Genomic DNA, 8776 nt, shown 5'->3' with positions numbered 1-8776 from the left:
TTTCACCTCAAGAATCTGCTGCTGAAATATTTGTACGAGTCAAAGCCTCACCTTGTATGTGTATTTTATAACTATTGTTATTTTTGATAACTGCTATGTATTGACTCGTATTCTATTCCTATCTACTCATTTTATAGGTGATGAATCATTATTATTGTTTCAACTTTTTCTAATACTATGGTCTTTTTAGAACTTTCTGAAAGTCACCAGGCAACATTTCATTTGGCAAGGACAGCTGTCACAATATTTTTTCGAAATGGGGTGAAATAAGTTATAAATATTTATTTTTTGGTAAAAACTGATGTAGACACGTAGAATGAAACTGCGACAAAATCAGGAATTTGTCCATCCTAAATGAAACATCTTATTTGTTTGAAATCGAGAAGCAAGGATTGGCATTATGAAGGTCGGCGAGTTGACCACCTCACATCTCCACCCATGACAGCTGTCCTAGACCAGAGCATCCTTCCCACAACATTAGAGCCCCTTTCCAAATTGAAATAGTTCGAATTTATTGAAATATTCATCACTACATGAAATCGGAATGTCCGAACATATATTTTTCGGATTCCCCGAACTTTGCGTCTAAAAACGGACTGCCGTTTGATGTATTTATATTCTGCGACAAAAAGAATCGCGATCTCATTAGATATACGTCGTGTTACACATCATGATCCGAATCTTAATTTTAACACCAGCCGGTTGATACTTTCGTTTTATTCTTTCAGATTCCGCGTTCGTCTTCTGAATGGTAATTTCGGCAATTACAACTTTGGAACAAACTTTTAATTTCTTATTTATGGTGTTCAATTTATCAGGAAGAGTTGGCGGAGAATTAAGATTCGGTGACTACAATTTAGGAAGGAAAAGATTTATTTCAGTCTGGTTTGGGGATATCAGATAAGGAGGAACGGTTTGCTTCTCAGAGAAGCTGTACCTCCAACGGTTTCAACATTTAAAATCTAAATATATAAAATATATACCTAGCATGAGAATCAGCGCAAAAAATTATACCTACCTACCTTAGAAATTGACTAAACATTTATTAGGTAGATACTATATTTTGTAGAAAACTGATCGAATAGGTCAATTTTTATTTTAAATCACGCAACTTTTCACGCATAATGCATAATTGAACAGTTCGTCTTAGTGGGGTTTTTTATTGACAAACTTGAATTTTTGTGTCAGAAATAGAAAGAACTTTTATTGTTGAGGATAATTTGGCCATTGATTAATGAATCAATAAGTAGGGATACTTATTGAGGATGAAATGGTTCAACTTATTTGATTTGGATGTTTACTTTTTTTAAGTGTTTTCAGATCAATGGCATATATTTTGAGTGATTAATGTTTTTGAAGTTTTGCCAAAACATACATTTTCGTATTAATCATATATTCATTCATTTTTGTAATTCTTATTTTTATTTCAGTATAGCTCAAACCCGTAACTTCTCCGGCATAATATTTTTCCATGGTAATACGGTTGTTAAGATTCAATAAGAATAATTCAAGAGAGTAAATGGATAGAAAATGAACAAACATCACTATGAAAAATGAGATCGAAAAGAAATAATAGGTTACTAAAAATCAGGATCAAAAAATTAATAAGCATGTAACGAAAACGCTCACCATGAAGAAAAATAAAAACAAATATTTTTACGATATTTTTAGTAATCTCTTCATTATTCAGGAATTAGGCAAACCTAATCTGATAAATTCACTACACTATACTGAAATTCCCATGAAAATCGGATATCCGGTTATGAAGTTATGAGTAGACAAATATTATACAAACAAACAAACAATCAAACTAACAAACCTACGAAAAACGGATGTTTTAGATAACACAAAAATATCTATATTAAGTGTACCTATGTCATTGATTGATTGTCAGTGCAACCTTTAATCCCTATAATAATGAAGAAAGGTTGAAGAAAACCCCAAAAGTATTCAAATCATTCTCAGCAACAAAATATCTGCCTATTTACTGGCACAAAAAGTTACAGTTGCATTTTAAATAAATTCAAACAAAATATTCATAGTAGTATCACAACAATGAAATACTGACAGAAAAAATCAGACTTAAGCTATTGGAAAAATAAAACCAAATTCTAAGGTGACAGCAAATTCATCAGCAAATTTTGACAATAACTCTGAACTTATTCAGATGAAATTCTCTTATTATTCAGGGTCTTTCAAAAGTATCTACCCTAGAAAAGTTTTTGTGGTTTTTTCTGGCTATCCGATGGTGTCTCTTAATTTGATTTTGACCCTGAAGGACACTTCAAAGTCGAATGTGATTGTTAAAATAGTATCATATTATATCTTGGATGCCAAAAATGAAATGAAGAAAATTCGACATTTGAGCTCCGCAAGATCTCCTCAGCTGTTATGGCCAGAGTACCTAAAACTGACTCTTATTATACCACAGTGTACACTCAGTTTGGTTAGTGTCTATGTTGTGATTATAAGGCCATAAAATAATGATGTTTCCTTTAGGAGAAAAGTTTTTCATGTTAGGTATGTAGATAAGCATTTTTTTCTGATCTCACAACTATTTATGTAAAATTCAAGTTGGTATCTCTACTTTTAATTTCACCTGATTTTTCTGGCAATATTTTCGAAGGTTTTTTTTTAGACTTCAAATTCTCCGATTTGATTCAATCTATACCCTATTCGCTGTAATCGTATAAAATTTAGATTACTACACGCCCACGCAGAAGAGCCTGAAATTTAATGATATTTGCGATGATAGGTATATAGCAAATAGATTTACAGTTTCAAGGGCATTCATAGTTGAGAATAGTTCTAAAACAATATGCTCCAGGTGAGGCTCGAACTCACAACCCCGGCATCGCTCACGTTTACTGACTTATAAGTACCGTGCGCTAACCAATTGCGCCACTGGAGCGCTGGAAATTATGAGGAGAGGTAAAATTCCTGACATTTCTAAATTATGATTATTATTAGTCGACTGAAAACTGAAGGTTTTAAGATGTTTAGAAAAAAGTTAAATCTAATTCTAATAATTAAAATTTAAAGCATAACACGAGCACAAATTTTTATATGGCAAAAAATATGATTTCCTATTCCTTTATCAAAAGGATGGTTCCGCCCGGGATCGAACCGGGGACCTTCTGCGTGTGAAGCAGACGTGATAACCACTACACTACGAAACCGCATGTATGCTTTGTGGGACAGAAGCAAATATACATTGTAATCATACTAATTTTTTTTATAATTTGCTATATTGTGATTATTTATTATTTTATTATTCATTAAAAGTAATAAATGTTATGAGTAATATAGTAATTGATATGACAAAAATCTACATCGAAGGAAAATTGCTCTTTCATCTCATGTAGTATGTATCTAATTTTCTAATTCAAACTTTAGTACCAACCAACCTAGTTCAGATGAGAACTTTTTCGTTATACCAGGTAGTTACTTAAATCTGCGAATTTCTAGAATGAAAAAAAGAAAGATGACCCATTGAAAACAGAGTTGAATTAAAATTTTCCGAAGTTGTCAGAAGACAGGATGCTGCTATATTTTCCATTGCGGATGTACTCAAAAAATGAGTAGGTAATGGCGACACATCGCCATCTTGAATGATTTCAATCGTGAACTCTCAACTCTCGATTTCCTCCTATCCAACAAAAAATTTCAAATGAAAATCAGATGAAAACTAAGAATTAAAAATGGGCGAAAGTTTTGGTGCTACAAATATCAACTAGTTACTAAGGAATGCAAAAAAATATTCTTCATTTTCGGAAAAATGTGTTCTTTTAACTTAGCATGTTGGTTGGGGGTATCATTTTTCCATTATAGGTTAGGTTATAAAAGAAATTTTTTTGTGGTCCTACAAATAGTTACTAACGGTAGACATTCCAACCGAATGTGTTTTTCTACCACTATATTTGAGGTACAAACGAAAACTTTGGTGTTACTAATACTTATATACTAACGAGTAACTAACGAATGCAAAAAACATATTCTTCATTTTCGAAAGACTGGGTGCATTTTCCCACTAGGATAGGTTACAAACGAAATTTGTATTACAAATAGTTACTAACAGTAACTGGTAGAAAAACACAGTAGCTAATAGATATTTGAGATTATTATGAAGCCTTGCTAGCAATTTTTCATTTTAACATTCGTTTCCTCATATTTAGCCACTAGACTACTCATTCAAATCTGATGTTGATCTTCTCATAATACAGATCAATCTAAAATACCAGCTTAGCGCACCAACCCATTGTATGACCCTCGAAGGGATTGAACGGAACCCAGATGAAGATCTGAAGATTACCATGAGACACCTTTCTTCTGCCACCCAATTCGATAAACAATTCAGTTTCACCCTCCATGAGATCTGGGACCTCCTCTGATTTATGGTGATGACTAGAATATTTATTTCTATTTTATTCATGGTGGCTACTGTTGTACAGACACCATGTTTCATTTTTCCAGATACCCAACACTCAATTCAAGCTCTGCCTACATTGCATAAATATTTAAAGACCAAATCGTTATCGTATCTCACCGGGATTGGTGATAAGATCTGTAACGACAGGAAATCTGCACTTCCTTCGTGGTGGTCTGCATGAATTGAAATATGAGTGCGAGGGGACAGAATAATAAGGGATGGTGTGCACGTTTTGTTTGTCCGGTTTTTAGTTTTCGAAATTATGTTGGAAAAAGCCATTGATGGTAATTCATTCCAACTTTGCGACGTCCTGTATTAGAAAACGCTATCTGCTTCAATTATACCACGTTCTTTCTCGAGAACAGCTGTCAATATTTATCAGAATTTTGCTTGCACAACTTCGCACTTACATTAATTTAGGAATATGAACTACTCGTCAGAAGTTAGGTAAATGCATGTTTGATTCACTATCAATATTAAATTGATGTGGACAATACTTGATGAAAATCCATAACTGGATTCCCTATATACACTGCGCTAAAAAATTAACGCACATTATGGAAATCTCAAATTTATTCTACAACTGAAGGTGTTCTCAATGATAATTATTTTTATCAGAATTATGCATGCATATGTTATCCACTTTCAACGGTTTTCTTCAATACAGATGTTTTTTCCCAGCAGGAATAAAAAAGATGATATTATCAGATTTTGAATGTATTGGCTCCATTCCATAATCAGTTGTTCTCGATCAATTCTAGTGATCAATAGTTTTTCTTTCGTTTGATTTTCTACACTCGATCGCTAGGCAACGCGAAACACGCAATTTGACCCAAGAGGAATGTGCCCAAGCGGTAGTTTTGCGAGAAGAAGGGTGGACATACACAATAATTGCAGAAAGGTTTGGAGTTTCCCATACAAGTGTGTCCAGAATGTTGCAGCGATTCAGGGAGACAGGTATGAATGTCCGAAGACCAGGACAGGGTAGACAACGGGCAGACAACTGCCTCCTTCAAATTCAGCTTGAGCAACCTCATGAGGTGCAAATTAGCACTCAGACAATAAGAAATCGCCTCAGAGAATATGATTTAAGGCCTCGTGTCGCGGCAAGTGGCCCAGCTCTTACCCCAGCCGATCGAAGGGCGCGTTTGGATTTTGCGAGAGAGCATATCCATTGGGAAGAGGCCGATTGTGAAAGAGTTCTCTTCACAGATGAGTCTGGATTCTGCCTCTACCATTGTGATCGACGTTTCCTTGTATACAGACGTCCACATGAAAGATATGCTCAGTGCAATTTCCTGAATACTACTGGTTTCGGGGGAGGATCGATTGTGGTATGGGGTGGAATATCTTTAACTGCTCGCACAGACCTAGTGGTCGTTGATAATGGAGCTACGAATGCTGATAAGTATATAAGGAACATTCTTGAAGAGCATGTAGTGCCATTTGCCCCATACATTGGTGAAAATTTCTTTTTTATGGACGATAATGCCAGACCCCATCGTGCGCGCATCGTTCAGGAGTACCTTGAAGTCTCTCGAATGGAATGGCCAGCAAGAATTCCAGATCTCAATCCGATGGAGCAGGTTTGGGACAACCTCAATAGAAGGCTGAGAAGTTCAGAAAATCATCCAGCTACTCTGAATGACTTAGGAATCCAACTCGGAGAAATCTGGGAAGGATTAGATCAGAATATTTTAAGATCACTCATTTTGAGTATGAACCGTCGCTACCGAGCTGTAATTAACGCAAGAGGTGGAAATACCAAGCATTAAATCACTTATCAGCATTTCAGTATTTTGAAAATTGTTCATTGCCCTTCTTTCACATAAGATTCGGTGAAATCTTGAATTTTTCTTCCATTTAATGTGTCTTGTTTCGTTCAAAACCTTCCCGAGAGAACATAAAAAATAAGTTATAAAGTCAATGTAGAGTTAACTTTTCATAATGTGCGTTAATTTTTTTGCGCGGTGTACATTTGTATCACATTCCCAATATGACATAAATATTCAAGAAGAACTATCTGAATGCTGTCAATTGTATTGATGACCACTCAGATATAATTTTCGAGCCACTTCTTCAAACCTCACAGGCACTCTGACGATTTCCATCGCAGTTGTACCTAATTAGCTGTAACTTTTTAGCCCACATTCTACCTTATACCGAACATCATACCTTCCCTAACACGAACACCATGCGGCATATCTGGCCTGCTATACCTCCAACTTTTTTCGCAGACTAGCAGTCAAGATTTTCGCATCGTCCGATGATTCTCACACTAACACAGCTGTGGCATCTGAATTGTTCTCTTGTATGCATAGTTCAGATCACGTAGCCTTAAACGTCTGTCATTTGTCCGCGGCATATTGTCACGCCGATTCGCTCCGGGAATCAAGAGTGCCGCGGATCGCCATATCTCACCCCCGCATCTCCGAGGACTCGGACACCTCGTGGTACGCACATTCCGAGACGTCACTCGTCTTTTGACGGCGCATTGTCACCTTGATAGATCTTAATATTGTTTATAGCCGTACGTGATACGTGCCAGACGACAAACATCCATAGTTTCGGCTCCCTGTGCTTTAAATTCTAGGCGCTCAGATTTTCAAGGATCATTCCTGGGACTTCGAAGGAAGTTCTAACGTTAGTTGCATTCTAGATAACAGAGCTCTGACTAGCACTCACTGAAAAAAAATGTATACTGGAATTGCCTGTAAATTGAAATCCTGTTACATAAAAACTACTTTTGTTACAGAAACTGGAAACATACTGTCGACCTAACATTTCGATTCCTGTCAAACTGGAGTATGTTGTATGAACAGGAAGAAATGAAGGGTTTGCAGGAAACAAAACTTTGGTATTCTCTATAATGGATTCCTGGTATAGGGAAATAATATTTTGTTGATGCAGCTAGACTGAAATGTGATCATTACAGGAACTGTTGTAATAACAAATCGTTCTGCTTTTGCGCTACACTTTTGTAAGAGAAACTGGAAACATACTGTGGATCTAACATTTCGATTCCTGTTAAAATAGATGGAGTATGCCGTGTGAACAGGAAGAAATATAGGGTTTGCAGGAACCAAAACTTTGGTGTTCTCTATAATGGATTCCTGTTATAGGGAAATAATATTTTGTTGATGCAGCTAGACTGAAATGTGATCATTACAGGAACTGTTGTAATAACAAATCGTTCTGCTTTTGCGCTACACTTTTGTAAGAGAAACTGGAAACATACTGTGGATCTAACATTTCGATTCCTTTTAATAGTTTAAATGGATGGAAGTATGCCGTGTGAACAGGAAGAAATATAGGGTTTGCAGGAACCAAAACTTTGGTGTTCTCTATAATGGATTCCTGGTATAGGGAAATAATATTTTGTTGATGCAGCTAGACTGAAATGTGATCATTACAGGAACTGTTGTAATAACAAATCGTTCTGCTTTTGCGCTACACTTTTGTTAGAGAAACTGGAAACATAATGTGGATCTAACATTTCGATTCCTGTTAAACTAGATGGAGTATGCCGTGTGAACAGGAAGAAATATAGGGTTTGCAGGAACCAAAACTTTGGTATTTTCTATAATGGATTCCTGGTATAGGGAAATAATATTTTGTTGATGCAGCTAGACTGAAATGTGATCATTACAGGAACTGTTGTAATAACAAATCGTTCTGCTTTTGCGCTACACTTTTGTTAGAGAAACTGGAAACATAATGAGGATCTAACATTTCGATTCCTGTTAAACTAGATGGAGTATGCCGTGTGAACAGGAAGAAATATAGGGTTTGCAGGAACCAAAACTTTGGTGTTCTCTATAATGGATTCCTGTGTTATGGAAATAATATTTTGTTGATGCAGCTAGACTGAAATGTGATCATTACAGGAACTGTTGGGTTTATAGAAGGAATAACGAAGATTTCTGTTTTGCGTTAGTACAAGGAACGCGTTTGGGACGCTGGTTACTTGAGATCGTTTCGCCTGTGAATGAATTTTAGTGCTGATGGGTGTTCTAGGATGATTTCAAAACTTGGATACTCGGAGAGCGAGCATTTCAAAAATCGATTATTCGAATAAAAATCCTTGTTTGCGTATATGCAGGTCGTTAAAAGTGATGAAGAACGAACCTACTAGGGGAGAGTGGGGTAATTGTGAACGGCGGATAATTGGGAACAGCTACATAAAAAATACTTCCTCATGTGCAACCCTGGCTTCAACATTTTCAACGGATTCATCTAGCGATTATCAGGGCTTATGTCAAAATTTGCGACGATAAGTTGCATATTTCTTGTAACGGCGAGTCGAAGAATTGTTTTCGCATTTCAACTATAATTTTTTCGTGTGTT

General features: G+C 36.0%; 2 non-coding genes across 2 annotated transcripts; both read right to left on the bottom strand.

The window, feature by feature from the left end:
- Nucleotides 1–2819: 2819 nt before the first annotated feature.
- On the bottom strand, nt 2820–2911 carry Trnai-uau. Its single transcript is given in 2 exon segments — nt 2820–2855; nt 2874–2911. It is a non-coding gene; the product is annotated as a tRNA-Ile (tRNA).
- A 195-nt stretch (nt 2912–3106) lies between these two features.
- Nucleotides 3107–3179, bottom strand: Trnav-cac. The gene has a single exon. It is a non-coding gene; the product is annotated as a tRNA-Val (tRNA).
- Between the last annotated feature and the right edge of the window lie 5597 nt (nt 3180–8776).

This window comes from Coccinella septempunctata, chromosome 5 (assembly GCF_907165205.1).
Source record: "Coccinella septempunctata chromosome 5, icCocSept1.1, whole genome shotgun sequence".
In the NCBI taxonomy this organism is placed as follows: Eukaryota; Metazoa; Arthropoda; class Insecta; order Coleoptera; family Coccinellidae; genus Coccinella; species Coccinella septempunctata.
Note: the sequence above shows the minus strand (reverse complement) of the source record. Positions and strands in the feature narration are given on the sequence as shown.